Source organism: Empidonax traillii, unplaced genomic scaffold (genome assembly GCF_003031625.1).
Source record: "Empidonax traillii isolate 1590-97213 ecotype Southwest subspecies unplaced genomic scaffold, ASM303162v1 scaffold91:size2966241, whole genome shotgun sequence".
Taxonomy (NCBI): domain Eukaryota; kingdom Metazoa; phylum Chordata; class Aves; order Passeriformes; family Tyrannidae; genus Empidonax; species Empidonax traillii.
In genome coordinates, this window is record NW_020955284.1 from 1,501,012 (window position 1) to 1,519,426 (window position 18,415).

Here is an 18,415-nt window from a genome sequence, read left to right on the forward strand (position 1 = left end):
GACTGGAACTATTAATCAGAAGGAAGGAAAATGTACATTTTTATTTCTGTATTCAGACTTGATAGCTCAGTAAAAGCCTCCCTACCCAGCTTTGCAACAGTCCAGGGTTCCCTTCGCTGCTGACACCAGATAAATGTAGGGAAATCCTGGGTTCCTTCAGGGTTATAAACAAATTACTTAAACACCACCGTGTTAGAGAGACCTGTTCTTTGTCACTGTGTATGGATATTGTATTTTAATGCTTGGGGAAGAATACATTTGATTATTTCAGCCTTCAAATAATATTTTTATAAGGTTGCATCAGATTTCAGTAAGAAAGGGATGTAGCTGCTGCCGTCCCAGTGTGCTCTAGGCAGACAGTGTGTCAGAGTCAAGAGCTCAGGGGGTTGCATCTGCATCTCAAGACTCGACTCTGGTTGTATGAAATTAGATCACTCATGTCAAAAGGCATTTCTGTGGTTATGGCAAATCTGGGAACCTTCTGATGTGGTGACCAGCAGGGAAACAGAGAGAGATGCAGGGAGATGTGATCCTGGTCCCGCTGCAGGTGAGTGCACAGCATCCCTTGGCCTCAGTGGGACTGGGAATTTGCCCAGCCAGCTAAATGCTGATTTAGGCCACAGAAAGACTGCAAAGCTTGGGAAACCAGGGAGGATTATTTAGGAGAGTTTGTGTGCACCCCAACAGTCTAAACCCTTTTGTAGTGATCAAACCCCCTCACGAGAACCACACTAGGGAGTTCGGCTGCTTGTTCCACTTGTGACTTCAAGTCCTTCTTTTTTTAAAAAAAAAAAAAGAAGTTGTTTCTTTTCCACAAAAGCAGAAATTATAGGCATTTGTTTCTAATGGGCATTTCTTCTGATGTTACCCCACTGTTAAGGTGCTCCTGTAACCGCAGTGAAGGTGCCTTTGGATAAGACAGGCCCAGACCATTCCCTTTGCTTGCTCTGCAAGCCATCCCCACGAAATGGATGTGCTGGGACCTATCCCAGTACATAAGAACCTCATTTCTCCCTGGTTACAACAACCTTTTAATCAAATCTTGGGTGAACGTGCCAGGTAACAAGAACGGACTTTGCTGTGCCAAGAACAGAGAGTCCGTTCCAGAGCCAGGGACCTTCTCCCACCCAGTTTGCTCCAAAAGACATTGGCTACAGCTGCAAAAACTTTCAGGTCCAGCAAAGTGTGGGAAAGTGGAGCTCTCCTCTGGATTGCTGTGCTGTCCTTGCTTTCCCAGTGCAGAAGCTGTTCCCAGAGACTCGCCAAGTCACCTTCAGGAGGTTCAGCCATCCAAGAGGCACCAGGAAAGTCTGCAGGTTCAAGTGCCAGCTCCTGGGCATTAAAGAAAGTTGTGAGGAGATCCTTGTCAGACAGTATCCAATGCAAGAAGGACTTTTCCTGCTCTACTGCTGTCAAGAAGGGAGCTCTGACTTCTCGGTGATATCGGTGGTCCCAAGGATTTCATTATGTGGGGAAGGCATCCCAGGCTTTTCCACACAAAATGCTGTGTCTGTCTTTCATCTGCCCTGAAGAATCTCTTGTTTGACTCCTGATTAAAATATGGGTTGCTTTACACTTTCCTTTTTCTTCTTTTTCTTTTTTTTTTTCTCCCCCAGAAGAAAATTCTAGACAGCAAACACAGGAAGAAAAAGGGCTGAATTGCCAGCAGATAAACCCAATTTCACTTGACCCCTGAGCTCTATCGGTCACTCCTAACAATGGGATGTACTCTTATCTCTGCACACCACTTAACACCCATTAATGCTTTGGGGAGTTAGTCCAGCTCTTTAAGATCCCCATGTAAGGATTTATTTCAAACACTGAGATGAGGGGGATGACTGGCTTTAGCAGCTGCAATCTGAAGTGCTGCTCTGTCCTGCTCTGTACTCTGTTCACTGTAAAGCTTTAACCCAGTGGATTAAGGGCCTGTAAAAAAAAGAAAAAAAATCACTTAGAGCAGATTTGAAGTTGGTTTGAACTGGTGAAGTTCCTACAGTACATACTGGTACCAGTTCCCTTACTGGGGGGCATCAGCATTGCTCCACAAATTAATTCATCCGGGTTCACTGGCTGATGGTGGCATTGACTTGCATGAGAGGAGAGTCTGGTTCCTCACTGCATCTGGAAACAGATCCTGGCTTTGGATGCAAATTATGGAAGTTTTCATTGGGAAATTTAGAGTTACTCTATATTGTCTCTTTTTTTTTTTTTTTTTCATTCTACTAGAAAGGCATCAAAATTCAGGCTGTACTAAAAATAAAAACTACTAAAATGGTCTAGTCGTCTAATTATCCTGAAATATTTTAAAATTGGATTAAATCAAATATTGCTTCAAACTTTGCTCTGTTCAGGAAGCTCCAAGGGGAGCTGAAACAGATGTACAGGTTTTTCAACCTCCTATAAGTTTGTTTGTCACTTCTGGGTGTAATTAAGAACTTCAGTGCAAGTTTGAAATGTTGACTTTATAATAGTAAAAAAAAAGCTTAAATAGAGATATAAAATGGAGCAGCCTTCCCATATCCCTGATTACAGTGATTCCCACCACCATTTGGGTCAATACAATCACCTTCAACAGACCTTTCTCAGGGAAGACTGACATCAGCTGAGAGCTCTGGTGCTGTTGGAGAAGTGTTCCCGGACTGACAGCAAAATTTACTACATTTGTGGAGGAATAGCAGAAAAATTGGCTTAGACCACTGAAAGGGAAAAAAAATTAAACAGTTGAAACAAAAATAATAATTAAAATTTTTCTTACTGGCTCATATGGAGAAGAAGATCCTTAAAATTGCAGAAATGAGCTCATCTCTGCTCCATCTGCATTTGCCTCAGGTGACTTTGTCTCAGTCATAGGTCTCAGTCAAAATTCAGAACAACCCCTTTTGTATTTCCAGTTGATCTTAAGTTTGTCATGGATTTTTACTGACTGCAATGTCTGAGTTCAGCAAAGAGTGTTTTCTTTCTAAAATGCTTTTAGCCCTGATTCATAACTGGTAGGAAAAAATAATCTGTGGCATGAAATATGCTGAGGGTTTTAAGCAAATATTTAGGCAAAAGGCAGCTGGTAAATCTCTAATGAATGGCTGGATGTAGAGCTAACCCATAATTCATGGAATGCCAGCCAGAAGGGTCTAATCCACCTCCCCTGCTCCTAACTCCTAATGACATCTGGGAGCTGGTGCTGCAACGTGTGCATCCAAGTCAGGCAGCAGGAAAGGAGATGCATTTTTAGGCCTTTTTCTGTATATCTTGTGCTCTGGAACAAGAAGGTTGATGTTCAGGATTATTTTCTCTGTTTCAGATTCTCTTGCTCTAGTTTTAAGGACAGACTTTTTTATGGGGGGACTCAGGTGACAGGGGTTTGAAAGGACAAACTGATCAACCTTAGCAGGTCTCATCACTGATGCACACACCCATGCACTCCCATTCCTCTCCTCACACAAGAGCTTAATAAAATTCCACATATCCTATAAAGAATCCCATTTTCCCTCTTACTTTAGTAACACTTTAAAATAATGGGACACTGATACTGCATTATGAAGCAATTCCCTTGGATGGATCCATGGCATAGTCCTTATTAATATCAAGTGAGTTCAAGGTGATTTATGTTATCGTGGTGATTTTGCATCTTGTTTATTACCTTCCAGAGATCACTTTGCAGTGATTTTTAAGGTGGCACAGAAATTATCATGTGAACTGTCTTCTAAATCAATGCAGTCCTTTCCTGCCTGATAATAAAGCTCTCCTATGGTTTTCAATGAGCAGGTATTAGCTAATGCTTAATTACTGTGGAGGGGCAGATGCTGAGCACAGGAGAGTCAACAGCATTAATAAAACTCTTAGAGTAAAAATAAATCAGGAGGTACAATAAGGGGGACGTTAAGGAACAAAATGCTCACCTCTGACATTGCCTCAAGAGGGACTGGGGACTCCTTGCAAGATTTCAAGTGGTCCTGTGTACTTTGGAGTCATCAGCAGCTCTCATGATCCAAAAGCCCCTTCTGCCATGACCCCCTGATGCTTGGGCTTCACCCTTTGGTGTTTCATGGCCACCACTCTCCTTCCTGTGAAGTTGTTGTTGACCCAGCCCTTTACTGCCTAAAATCCCTCAGGGCCTGGAATTCCACCCCTTCAGCAGAGCTGAGGCTGGGATCCTCTTCACTGACTCCTGACACAATTTCTCATTGATTTGCAAGGACTGAGCTGCACTTGGCTCTGCAATTTTCGTATAAATGCATCAGAGGGGACAACCTGGCTGGGTTTCACTCTGGTGGTGGGGCAGCAGCTGATGCTGACAGAGTGAAGCTTGTGAGCACCTCTGCCATGGGTCAGGTCTTGGCCATCCTCGGCACACAGCTCCCACGGTCTTGCCAACAGCAGGAGGAGAAGGCAAGAGCCCTGCTGCTCCCTCCATCCCCTGCCTCTACCAGGACCCATCAGCACCCAAACCCTCTCCCCTCCGTGGAGACAAGTCACCTTGTGTTCTGCTTCACTGCAGACCAGCAAATTATAGCTGAAGTGCCCAGCATTAAACAAATCATAGCTGGCCCTTTCAGGAGACTCACACCTGCTTCAGAAGCAAAACTGGCTAATTTCTCACAAGGAGGCTTTAAAGAAACACATTTTCCAAATTTTCCCTGCTAACGTGAGGACTCAGCAGCTGCTTTTTATTGGCAGAGTCAAGCCCCTGTGCCACCACCAGCCTGTGCATCCTTCTGGATATCATCCTTTGCAGAAATGCTTAACCAAAGATGAATTACAACAGAACAGTTGAGGATGATTTACCAAAACATGCTGAACTCACAAAAATCCAGCACTAGCAATAAATTCTCAGCATAATCTTAAAAACGGGATGTTTAAATGTGACCAATGCTCCACAAAGAGCATGCTCTAACTCTTGCCTGACACCCTCATTGCTTTCACTTCTGAGCAGCTTTATTTTCATTCCCCAGAGGAGTTGCATATAAAATAAATAATTTCAGTGTTACTTCATAATACATTCTTATAACTGATACATTGTGTAAATAAAATGTAACATTAATAAAAATGGTTGGTGTCTATCTCCGGCTCTTATTTTAATGCTTACAGGAAGGAAAAAAACAAACCTCCTGGAACTGATGCTAACAAATTTCACAAACAAGGCAGTAAGAAAATGTGAGCACTCTAGGAGAAGGGAGCCACATGGCCAATAAATCGTCTTCCTTAAGCCAACTAGTTATTGTCTATAACGTTCATAAAACTCTTCACACAGAAGACCCTTCCTGATGAAATAAACCATCAATCTCTGCTGCATTACTATTCATTTTCCATGTGTGCTGAGAGCAAATGTCATTCAAGGCATTACAGTTCTCTCAAACTATATTAAAATACATAGCCTGATGTTATATCTTTTCGAGTCTCTCTGTTCATAAATTGTCACTGCTGATTGGAACATAAACCATATTTTATAACACCATAAAGCCCCAGAAGATACAAGATCACTCATGTTTGTCTTTATGGCTCAATGTGTAGGACTTCAAGACGCTAAAGCATTGTGTATTTCATAACAGAAATGGCCAGGGCCCCATGGAGAGGAAGCATCAGACATTTCCATAAAACATTATTACCGTATTCCTTGATGACTGAAACACCTCTGTGCACACAACCTGAGCCCTTAACTTATGGACTGTAAATGGATGAGTTTTCCCAATAAATCAGCTTTGTTTAGGAGCAGAGTTATCCTACCCAACACTTGGCTTTCAGTGTTATCTCCAGGTGTCAGTGTAATGATGACTTTTTTTCACTCCTTCATTTTTCTTTGCTTCCTGACATGGCTAAGAAAACTTCCTTTCAAGGGATGAGTCCCCTGAGAAGTCAGTGAGATATTTCAACCTATTAGGAAATTAGATCAGCTTCTCAGTGACGTTCCATCAGGCCTACTATTTCTGGATCCTCTTGGGGAGCCATGGCTATTACCTTCCAATGCACTGCAATGCTTCTGTGTGGAAGGAAATTCCTGCCACCATCTCCCTCAATCCCTGATCCCACTCTGCCCTTATGAACCCCCAGCTTTCCATGCAGAAGAGTTTTTGCACACTGTTTACTGCACTAGAGTGGTGCCAAGATGCTCCAGCATTGAGCCCCTTCCTGTCAGAGTCACAAATCAATGCCCAGAAACCCAAAAAGGTTTGGGGTGACCAAAGGCTGGATTTGGAGCCCTCAGTGCCCAGGCCAGCACAGTGAAAACAGTAACAAAAGGCTCCCTAAATCACCTACGGCATCAACCAGCAAATGGCTCCATCATTCCTTCACAGCAGGAGAGTTACAAGTGCTCTCCCCATTTCATGTGCTGGTGCATTGAGTTTTGAGCTGCCTGTCTTGCATAGCTGCTGGTTTTCTTCCACACAGGCATTGGTTAGTGCTGGGCTTCCTGTTAAGCAAAGGGCTGCTCAGCTCCCAGGAGCCACTGGCATAATCTAACACAGAACTGGCCTAAATCATGTGTTTTTCCTGAAGCCCTTTAATATTTTAAATAGTTAAATGTCACCTGCATTGTCCTCCACCCTCCCTGTCGGTAGCACGGGCTGCCTGTGCTGGCTCATGGTCCCCAGCATCTGTGCAGTGCCACACTCCTGATGATGGCACTTGGAATTCACATGGGCAATGCTTGTGCTTTACACGAACCTTCCACTCCTGTTCAGCTTTAATTATTGGACACTTAAACTAATACACTACTGAAGGCAGCCCCTGCTATATTTAGCCCTCTAATTTTATATTTTGCTGTTCCTCAGTCTCCAGATGGAGAAGAAGGAGGGGGAATCACAGGGAAAATTGGAAATCTATAAGGTTGCCAGCTTGTTTAACCACCTGAGGGACCTGAGGTTTACTCCAGCACCTTATGAAACCAGAAAGGACACTGCAAGAAGGTGGATGCTGAATCTCAAGTGCCTGTTCATCCCCAAAGCATCTGAAAGGTGGCATTTTGGGTGGAAAGAAAAGAAAGATCAGCAAAAACAGGGACAGAGACTGCCAAAATGGTGTAGGAGTGACAAACCCTTAGGGTCTCTAGAGAATCAAACTCTCAATAAAAAGATCAGGGACAGACCCCATCCTGCTCCCAGGAAAAGGCCCAAGAGGTGGTACTGGCCCAAATACTTCGAGATGTCTGAAACCTGGAGCTGGCAGGGACAGCCACAGCCTGGCTCCAGCTTCCCAGACACATCTGTGTGAGGGTCCTGAAGCCCTGACGATCCAGCAGCTCAGCAGGACACCCTCATCCCACGTGCCACATAGCTAATGCTTTGGTATTCCTGTGGTTTCCTCTCTGCAGAAAACCATGCAGTATTTCCACCCATTTAAAGGTCTATAAGAGGTCTCATCAAAGCCAGGTATAGTTTATATTGCAGATGGCTGCTGACATGATATAATCCACACTAACAGGCAGGCTGTTAAAGGTCAGAGTCTCACTTCACTTCTGTTATTAGCTTTGATGTTGGGAAGATGCTGAATTCCCTCCATGTCTTTTTCTTTTAGAGAGAGAAAAGACACTGTTTACTGTCAGGCTCTTCATCAACATAATTGGTGGCTTCTCTGGAATCACCCCTTTGCTCTAAAAAGCGCTGTAAATCAGCTGTAGGAAGCCTGGTCTTTGAAAAATCCTCCAGCGGAAGAGGAACATGAGCAACAGTTTGCCGGATCAGCTCCATGTCTATGCCAGATGTGTGCAGCAGGCAGGCAGGGCTGGAACCTTCCTCATCCCACATCCCTGTGCTACCAAAGCCGGAGGTCACAGCTTTGAGACACAAACACGCCAGAGCCACAGGAATTTTGGGGAGCCCCCCGCCCTGGGCGTTGCTGTGGGCTCTGAATGGGACCTTCAGCTCCACGTGCTGCTTCCATCCACAATGTAGCCTGGCTGCTTCCAACCCTGAGCAGGCAGCACCACAGAACCTCTGCATGCTGTGGAGCCTCAGAGGCCCCTGAGATAACAGAGATCAGCCCAGCCTGGCCAGACCTGCAGCTCTAATGCACACCGGTAAATATTGCTGAGAGCACTCTGGGCAAAGCGGGGTGCAGTGAGTATTTCAGGGTTTGAAGTGCCAGGGCTGCTGGCCCTGGAAGCCCATGCAAGGCTGTATCCTCCCCAGCCCACCCTGCTCCCACCCCTTGGATGCCAGTCAGGAGAACAGAGGCAGCAGGTTGGGAATCCCCAGCCCTTTCTGCTACCCCCTTTCTAAACAGGACCCAAGAGGGAGTTTTTGTTGGTGAATCCCGTATTCAAAAATATAATCACATTACCAGAGTTAATCTCAAGTAGGAGATGCTGTGCCCATGCCCCTTGGAAAGTCCCTACTGACCTCGATCAAATCACTCCCCTGTGCGGACTCCTGCCAGTGACAAAGCCATTCCTGGCCTGGACAGGGCAAGACGAGGCCCTGCCTGGTGCCACTCTCAGCTCTTTGATCTCGGCAATATTGACGCTTTGCCTGAAGATGGCACTACAGAATGGCTGGGGCGAGCGTGAGGCAGCGGCGGCACTCGGTGGGATTAGCGCAGCACCGACCGGCCCAAAAATCCCAGCTCCTATTCCCCATAAAATGCATGTCCATCTGCCGTCTCCTGCAGGGTTGGGGTCTGCTGGGGGGAAGGACAGCAGAGGTCACTGTGTGCCCGACAGACACAAACCCCAAATCCTGGGCTCCCCCATCCTTGCAAAACAAGAGCAAAATTAGCCTCTTGCTTTTTGTGTTCGTGAGTTTCATCCGTTTTGCTTCTGACTTGGTGAAACTGCAGCAGCAGTTTTAGTTTCTCCTCACAAACGGTACTACAGAAGCTCGCAGAGGGCAGCTTCAGAGCTGAAGTGATCTTAAACACACACACACACCCAGCTCCCCAGTTTCAGGGCAGCACGGTGAGATAGTTATTTCCCTTTTCTTCTCCTTTCCCATCCCACGCTTGCAGCTCCATTCAAAAAAACCACAGCACGGAGGAGTTACCAAACTATCCATCCTCACACAGCGAATTGTCTCCTTCCCGCAGTACCAGACCAGGAACCCTGGCTCCCAAAAAAATCTAAACCCCCCAGGCCTAATGTCAAAAATCCCCAAAGCCCTGAGGTTGCCCAGGCAGAGATGTTTCAAAAGCATTTTCCTGAGGGCTTGCGGCAGACTCCATGGGCAGCCAGGGGGGAATTCCTGGGCCAAGGGCCAGGCTGTAGCAGGGAGGGAATGGGTAGAAGTGAGAGATTAATTGCTCTGTGTCCACGAGGGGCTGGGGGGAGGCAGCGTGCCCGGGCACGGGGCAGCCGCCTGGCCAGAGCCGCTCGGGTGGTGGCGAGTGAGAGCGGCTCCGCCTTATCGCTCGCCATCGGACGGGCAATCGGCGCTGCTGGTACCGTGTCACACCCCGCGCCTTTTGTTTCCAGTGGAGGGCAGATAAAGGGCTCGGCACAGGCAGTGTGGGGGGGTTATGGCCAGGGAAAAGACAAGTCCTGCTTAAATCAAAACCGGACAGCAGGTCTGCTGGAGGTGGCCAGAAGGATGTCCTCCAGTCACGCCTTGTTCTCCTGTGTCAGGACCTTGACTGTGGGCAGGACAAGCAGGCAGGAGAACAACCTGCCAGGCTCGGCTCACCATTGGTTCACTGGAGAGCATGAGGAATTGATCTGAATTGTCAGACAAGTCATATGACTGTGCCTGAACATGAACCTTAGAAGCCATCAAACGCAAAATCCATCTCACTCTCAGTTACCAGCACTTTCCTGACCACTAGGAAGAGCTCAGGAAAATTTGGGTCCCAGTCCAGGACTGGCTGTGGCTGCTGTCCATCAGCTGCAGGATGACCGTGGGCTTGTAGAATCACAGAATATGCTAAGTTGGAAGGGACCTCTGAGAACCCCTGAGAATCACACCATGTGCCAGAGAGCATGGGCTCATGTTTGGGGAGAGGGGTGCATTACTGTTCCTCCCCTCTGCAGCCCATGCAGAAACATCCCTGAAGTTTAAAAAGATAGTTCTGATGCATTATGTGAAAAAAAGACATTTTTACGACAAGAGTAATGGACCATGACAGGGTTTAATGTTGTTTCAAGCCTGTACACATGGTCTTTCCAGTGAAAAGAGCACGTGAGGTATACCAGAGAACTTCCCAAAGAGGATAAGATATGAAAGGAGAGGATAAACTGTGGTGCCAAGTATCCATATGGCAGCACAGTGTTAGTGTTGGAAGCAGAGACAAGCCACAAAGTTCAAAGCTCCAAGCAGAGCTACTCCAGAGTTCAAGGTCCCTCCAACTTGATGGGGTGATTCTGCCCGATATAGCTGCAAACTGTGACATGGCACGGGCATGTGCTCAGCAGGGCTGGCGATCCCTTTCCAGTCCAACCCATGACCAAGTTATAAAGTTCATAACTGAACCACTCCAGCATTTTAGCTCATCTCTGTTTCTAAGCCATTTCTACACACACAAAGTTAAAGGTGTTGCCTCTGTGCAATGTGGATTAGGGCTGCCAGTCCGTGTGGGTCTGAATTCTTTGCTTTCCTTAAATCATGTCATTTGCCTGAGCATCCTTCACCAGTTTCCTAACATTTCCCATCCATCTTGGCCGTTGGAAACCCTTTGGATCTCCCTTTTGTTTACAATGAGTAATGGGCAGGAGTTAACAGAGGTTCCAGAGGAAAAGGTCAGTGTAGTTCAAGCAGCATTAGGAAGAAACTCTCAGACCCGCTTTGATCTGCGGAGGATTTAAGCGGTCAATAAGGCAGCGTGGGGAGCAGCAGCGTCGCCCAGATGCCTTCTCAGTGGAGCTGCTCCTAAGGGCCTGGTCCCAGTCCCGGTCCCAGCCCTGTCAGACTGCAATTCCTACCAGTCCCTCGGGGTTTATGGCCGGGGAGGGCGTTGAGTCACCGGCCCCGTGTCTGGCGGTGCCATGCACGGCTTCCAGGGCGGCCGCCCGCTGCCGCAGCCTCCTCGCGTGTTTGCAATTGCTGAGGCAGACTGTTTGCTTCTGCCACGTCCAAGGCAATCCAGTAAAAGTTTACAAAGGGCTAGAGCTCAATCGTGAGCTTGTGAAAACACCGGCCCGGGCTCCCTGGCTCTGCGGTTCAAAGTCTGAAGTGTGCCCTGTCGATTTACACGCATATTTACTTTACAGCTGCGCCGTGAATGGGAGTTGTTTTGCAGAGGTTGCCCTTCCAAGAAAACGGGGTGAAAGCCCTTGAGTTGAAGGGAGTTGGGTGGGACTTTTGCTTTTTAACCTTCAAATGCATTGGGCTTGTGGATCCTGCCCAAGGGCAGCTGTGACAGAGGCAGGATGATCTGCTGGAGCAGGGCTGGATGTCCTGCAGCTCCAGTGCCCAGGCTGTGGGCTCGGGGTCAGATACCCAGTGGCTCAGCTGGAACAAGATTTTAAGAGGCATTTTTGTCTCCTTAAGATGGAAAGACCAGGGCCGACAGTACCAAGAAGGGACTTTTCTTAACATCATACCATCATGAGCTCTGCTGTTTACATCATCTGAAATAACAAACACCCTGTACGGATGCTCATTCCATATTCATGATGGTGTTTTTCTGGCTTATCCTAATCCACTTTCAAAGTAAAAATCAGCCACATTTGAAAAAAGTTCTGTCATCATAATAGAGCTGTTTCTGTGCAACTTTGGCAGAAAAATTGCATGAGCTCACCCAGCACTAGAAGTCGTGTTTGCTGCGGACCAAAGACCTGCCCCATCCACTGAGTCTCCAGTGCTTAAAGTATCATTGCACCTCACACTGTGTGCACCAGGATCACAGTGGAAAAACCTCTTATCACTCAATGATTTCCTCTCCACTCCTCTGCCTGCGTGGCCCCCCCCCCCCCCCCCCCCCCCCCCCCCCCCCCCCCCCCCCCCCCCCCCCCCCCCCCCCCCCCCCCCCCCCCCCCGCCCCACTCACGTTTCTGCTGCTCCCAGCCCATGCACAGCCCCTGTCCTCAGACACCAGTCCCTTTGATGTCCTGAATTTCTCCTCTACATCCACCCCTCTTCTCAACCCACCAGCTCAGACGAACATCTCTTGTTCAGCTCAGCCTCTTTCCCTTCTCTCTCTCCCTGCTCAGCTGTTCCCTCTATCCGCAGGATGCATTTGGAAGATGGCTTTTACTGAACAAGCCACATAAATGAAGTCTCTCAGTATCATACATGTCTCCTGTTGGTTCCCCAGCAGGTTTCCAGATTAGGGGGGAGGGGGAAAAAAAAAAGAGAAGAAATCAAAAGAAACCACATGCTCAGGGGATTGATTATTCCTGCATGATCCTATGGATAAATAAAGTGTTTGGAAAGTTCTGAGAACACATTTTGAGGCTGAGATCTAATTTATAAGAAGCAGAGGGCAGGAATAGATATGGATTCAGGATTCCCAGCTGCCAGGAAATGATGTTAGGTTGGGTTTTCTTAGGGTCACAGCAGTGGGAAAGGTCTGATGGTGCCCACCACCTGTGGGCTGTGATGTCTCCATGGGTATCACCGGGTGAATGGGTTTTGGGATGGATCAAGGGCAGGAACAGACAACAGCTCTTGCATTTTCCATAGGGTCCCATACGATGCACAGCTGCAGCTTTCCCAGTGCCTGGCAGAAACAGCCTCTCTACATCCTCTCTTAATCCACTCACACCCTCTCGATCTGGTTTAAATAAGTAGGTGGGTTTCTCCCAAGCCCCAGGCAGGGATGCACATGGGCCTGGGCGTGGGGGAAGCTTTGGAAATAGGGTCATGAAAGGATATGGCTCAGAGAAACCACTCATCGGGCAAAATCCAGGGTTGAGCACCCACCTGGGGCTCACGTGGGGTGGCTCAGCAGGAGTGGAGCAGCCACACTGCTGCCAGCTGCCTGATGCAGCTTCTCCTTCTTCCAGAGGTGGCCCAGGCCTGGAGGGGGTGTCCTGCCAGCAGGAAGAGCCCAGGTCACTCCATGGTGGAAGGCGATGCCCTGAGCTGGCAGCAAGGACAGGAGGGTGCACATCTGCTCTGTCCAGCCACTCCCCACCATCCCACCACCAAGGGCTGAGGGTCCCTGAGCTGAGCCCAGATGAGGGTGGCCATAAATATGATCCCAGGAGAGGGAGAACAGTTCCCCTGTGCACCCACAGCCACAGCACACACCCTGCCCAGCACGGGAGTGCCTACAGTGGGTATAAAGGCAGGAGGATCACAGCTCCAAGGACACAGGGTTGCTGGAGGAGGTAAATTCTGAGAAAGGTTGTTAGCCAGAGAGGTCAGCATTTATCTGGACATATGAAAAAAACTATAGGGAAAATGCTTAAAGTGACAAGGTAAATATTTCAAGTGGTGTTTCCATTAACTTCAAGTTCCCTTTACAGGTTTTCCTTGGTTTTGCTCTTGGAGTCAAAGTCGTTGTTGCCTTTGGTGACTTTTTGGTTCTTATCTCAGTTCTAAATGTTAAACTCCTTGAGTCAACTGATTCTAATAATTTAGAGTGTTGTTTCAGTGACTTATCAAAGCAATACAAGCCAAAATGAGGGGTTATTTGCAAAAGTTTGTTTGCAGCACTTAAAGGAAAAAACCCATTTCTGAAAACATGAATGAGATTATTTTTTGGGGAAAAAAAAAGCGTATGCAATTTTCAGGAGCTGAAATGAAAGAGTGTAATTTTTCCAAAGGAAAATAAAAAGCTCTGAAATGAATAACCTTCTGGCCCCCAAACAGTATTCCTGCAAATCTTTCTATGCTATTAATAAGTGTTAATGGTTCTGTTATATACACCATTGTGCAAAATGCATTTCTACCATCAACACTTTCATTTATATGAACCTTTTTGTTGTGCTTCATTGTTGATATACTCAAGTTATTTATTATTACTTGTTTATTTAAAATCACTGCACTACGTTGCCTTTATATTTCTTGACTGCACTAAAAACACATATTTAAATAATATGTGTCTCTAAGAGGAATGATATTAATGATAAAACACCGTATTCACTCGTGTCTCTCCTAGTGACTTCTTCTGCAGGTTTTATAATCCTTTTATGCTTCCTTACCCTCTTTTGCAAAGGTTTTTCTCTCTGCTCTATTTATGCAGGGTATAAATACCACAAAGGAGATATTGATATTATTTGTTTACAGGGCACCTAACACATTCACAGCTCAGGTCCAGAGGTTCTCCCATAGTACAGCAAAGAGAAATCCAGAGTACATTTTAGGGCAAAATTCCCATATGACTTTATAACAGAGATATTCCTGCTGTGCAATATTTGCTTTTAATGATAACAATTCTAGCTCTGATGATAAAACCCCGAATCTTGCAACAAATGTTGTTTCTGGTTTTAATTTTACACTACTCCTGGAGTTGTGTGATTGTGCAACTATCTCAGCTTTCATTTGTTATCATTTTTTGTACCTTGTGGCTGCCAAGAAGAGCTTGAAATGACGAACTCTGATGTTTCTTTCAGGCATTCAAAGGTATTGAGAAGTGGGAGGAACCGAGGCAGGGCTTGTGTGGCTGAGACATGACACTGGGCTCCTCTCCATGATCCCAGGGAGGTGTTGGGGTTCTACTACAGCACTGGGGGCTTCTGCCTCCAAACTGGGAGGAATCGGCTGTAGAGTCCAGCCTTGTACCCCGCAGGTTGGCTCTTGCCCAGCCTTACCCTCTGAGTGCAATGAGATGTCCACTTAGATCCAAAATTAGTGGGTTCTGCCAGGATGTTGCGAAACAGAGATTTGTTTTGCTTAAAATACCCCTCAGAGAGAGGTGAGTGCTTGGGGAAGGTTGTGAGATGGTGGTGACACATGCACTTGGCTGGGGAAGGTGCACATGGAGGCACCTATGGCTTCATCCCCACATGCTGCACAGCAAACACAATGAAAGCCTCTGAGAGGCTTCCCTAGAGCCTGGGACACCCCCAGTGTGCTCCTGTCCCACTGTCCCCCCCCAGTTCCAGCACAGAGACCCGTTGTCCCCACCGGCTCTGCAGCGTGACCTGTCAAGAGCAGGGTCAGCTGCAGGTCAGCCCCAAAGAGAGAAAACAGCAATTGCCTCCTGCTTATCAGAGCTTTCAGTGGATGGAGAGACACTTGTGGGGTAGGCACAGGGAAAGGGGCATCCCAGGGTTACCACCTAAGGGCTGCTCTGATGGGGGAACAAGATCTCAAGGCAGATTGATCCAGTTTGGTGCCCTCCTCCTGCAGCGTTACAGCTCTGATATAAAGCCAACATATATTGTGCAATGCCAAGTACCTGCCTGACTCAAAAAAGGTGTTTTTCCAGACAGAATTATGCTCGTTTTCATGCCTGACCCAGGAGAGGGAGAAGTTTTCCTGAAGCACAGGGTAACCCTAAACAAATCTCTGAATCCTGCCCAAATTTATTCTCATGCATCTTGCAACCTGCAACTATTTGTATATTTAAGGCTTAAAAGGACAAAGCATTTAATCATGTGTTGAACATCAAGGCCACCAGCAGTTTCCCTGACACTGATGAAATTATTCCCATGTGGAGCACCAGGCTCATCACAGCCTCTTGTGTTGGCACCTGGGTAGAGCCCTTCCCCAGCCCTGCTCAGAAACATTTTGGGGCAAGTGGACACAACTTTGGGAAAAACAACCCCATCTCTGAGAAGAAAACTTTACTGCAGCCTGGGATATATGGAAAACCCAGCATCATCCAGAGCCAGGGTGAAGCAGATGTTTTGGGGGATTTCTCATTTTTCCTGGTCTCTGGCATAATTTCTACATTTGAGACACACTCCTGATGGTTCTCCAAGCTGAGCACTGAGCTGTCTCCATTCCACTGGCCACTGCAAGAGGCTGTTTTGCATTTCTGCACCTCCCCAGTGCCTGTGCCCCTCGTGCAGTGAGGGCTGTGGTGCTGGTGCTCTGGCTCTCTCTATTTTCCTTTAGCCCAGCTGATCCAATCTGGGAATAAAAACAGAGGGAAACAGATGGTCCATTGTACACGCTGCTCCTGCCTGCACTGGCTCCCAAGAACCTGGTGCTGGGGCCAGCTCTTACCTCCTATTTTCCATGTTTCATGTTAAATGCATGTGCTAAGAGGAATTTGGGCAGGACAGCTTGTGTTCCTGAGTGGGGGGCACCTCAGTCATCGCCTGCATTGGGATGGTTTTCCTGTTAATTCTGAAGAAATTGGGTGGAGAAGATCTCCGGGGCACAAATATGTGTCCTGGAGCCACGAGCCCGGTGTGCCTGCAGGTGATCCTTTAGTCATCCCCATTAATCACTGGGTGACATCTCAAGTGCTACAGCAGTTGGAAAACTCTTAAGTATGATACTTTATTTGATATTAGGGGGTTATGTCTATCACTAAAAAAAAAAAAAAAAAAAAGGATAATTTTTACACCCACAAATAAAGGCACTTCATGAAGTCGTTTCCAAACTGTGTGTTACCACCTTTCCTTCACAATTTTATTGTGCTATATAATAATTTATTGACAAAGCTTCAGTATCAAACTCTATCTCCACTTAAACCAGCTCCAGGGGAAGTTTCTGTTTCACTTCTGCACAGGGAGCAATGCCCACATCCAGCTCAGCAAGCACCAGACACAGGCAGCTGGTAGCTCCTAACCCTGCTTCCATTTTCCAGGCTTTCTACCTGCCTTAGGAGACAAGAAAAAGCAGAAGGCTGACCCCCAGCATGATGAATTCCTGCTGAGCTTTTTCCCATTAACTTCAGTAAGGGCTTAATCCGGTGGTTTTCAGAAGCTGGGTGGCTGGTGGGGATTTCTGATGGAGGCAGGGGAGAGAAGACAGGGTGTTAACATGTATTTCTGATTAATTATAGTGTTCTCAAGAGTAAGTGAATAATAGTACTGGTCAGAGCCAGGCATCACACGGGTCTCAGCCCTGCAGAGTAAATGGTGTCTGAATTGTGAGTAATGTTGACCTGGCAGAGGCCAGATAAGATATGGATTTTTCACGTCCAGGACTGGACAGAATTCCACATATTGATAACTAAATGCACCAAAATTTAGCCAGTGCTTAGCACGCAACTCTTCCTCTCTCTCAGAAATCATATTCAGCTGGGTCAGCCAGCAGAAGTGCCAAGCAGGGCAGGTAATTCATATGCAAACAATTAGCCAGGAGATTAAATGGCCTCAATAACTTCCAGCTTTGCTCCCTGTCTGGAACAAAGAGCATCTTTTCTTGTTAATCTGGGTGAGAGATGCAGGCCAATTCCTGCAGCATCCAGGAGGGATTTCTGCTGGGACCTTGACAGTTCCCAGCTGGGATTATGCTCCAGTGCCACAGGATAAAATAACACCTGAACACCTAACCTGATGACAGAGTTAGGGAGAGGAAAGTGTTTTCCCTGCACCCTGGGTGTGTTTGGTGGCTGAACAATTTCCATGCATGTTAAGCCAGTACCTTTTATTAATAACTCCTAAACTTACTCATAGTTCTCCAAGCCATCTCACTGTCCTATGTCAGAGCTGCCCAGAACAGCTAAAAGTTCACAGGACTGTTTTTCAAACATAATAATCTGCCTAAAATCAGGTGTTCATGTTTTTTGTCATCTTGAAAACATAAAGATAGCCCACTGCTCTGAAAACAGGCAGGAGGAATGCAAGCAAATGAATAGTTTGACTTTTGTGGGTTTATTTTGGTATATATTTCATATCTGCATATCATATCTATATATATGTTATTCTATTATTGACCTGTTCAGATGTTTCTCAATGGAAAATGTTCAAAATTTCCAGTTTATGAGCTGTTTTTGGAGGAGAGGTGACTTTCTGACACTGATTTGGAATGAAAAATGGTTTGAATAATCCAAGTTTCCTACAGAATATAAACTCCACCTTGCAGCCAGGTCTGGGAATGATAATTTTCCTCCTACTCCAGGTTTTCTCACTTATTCAAAGAAACTGATAAATGGCATGATACACACTTGAGTCTCTTGCATTTTTTTGCCAGGCTAAGTGATGGAGAAATTGGTTCATCCCTTCTGATGGCGCTGGTGGAGATGCTGAGAAATGAGCTGTGTTGAACTACATCAAGAATCTGCTAAAATTGGGGCTGAGTGCAAGCAAGCCCTTCCCCAGGAAGAATCTCTTAGCACCCACAGCATGGTGGGAACCAGGTCCTACACTGCCTCCGGCAATTCTCCCTAAGGATGTCACTCCTATTTACTGAGAGATGCACTCAGGGTTGGGCAGAGCTAAACCAACCTTAAATATTTTAGCACAGTGCATTCAGTTGCCTTCTTACAAGACACCAGAACGAGACACTGCTTATAAAAATGTGACAAAAATACAAAACAAAACAGAAACTTGGGGCCACCCCACATGTTCAGCACTGCTCTGTGCTGAGCTCTGCAGATCCCTCAGTGCTGCTCTGGTACCATGGTGTCCATCTGCCCCAAACCTGGGTGTTGTAAGAGCTTTCCTGTTACCTCAACAGCTTTTGCTGGTTGGCATTGGACAAATGGG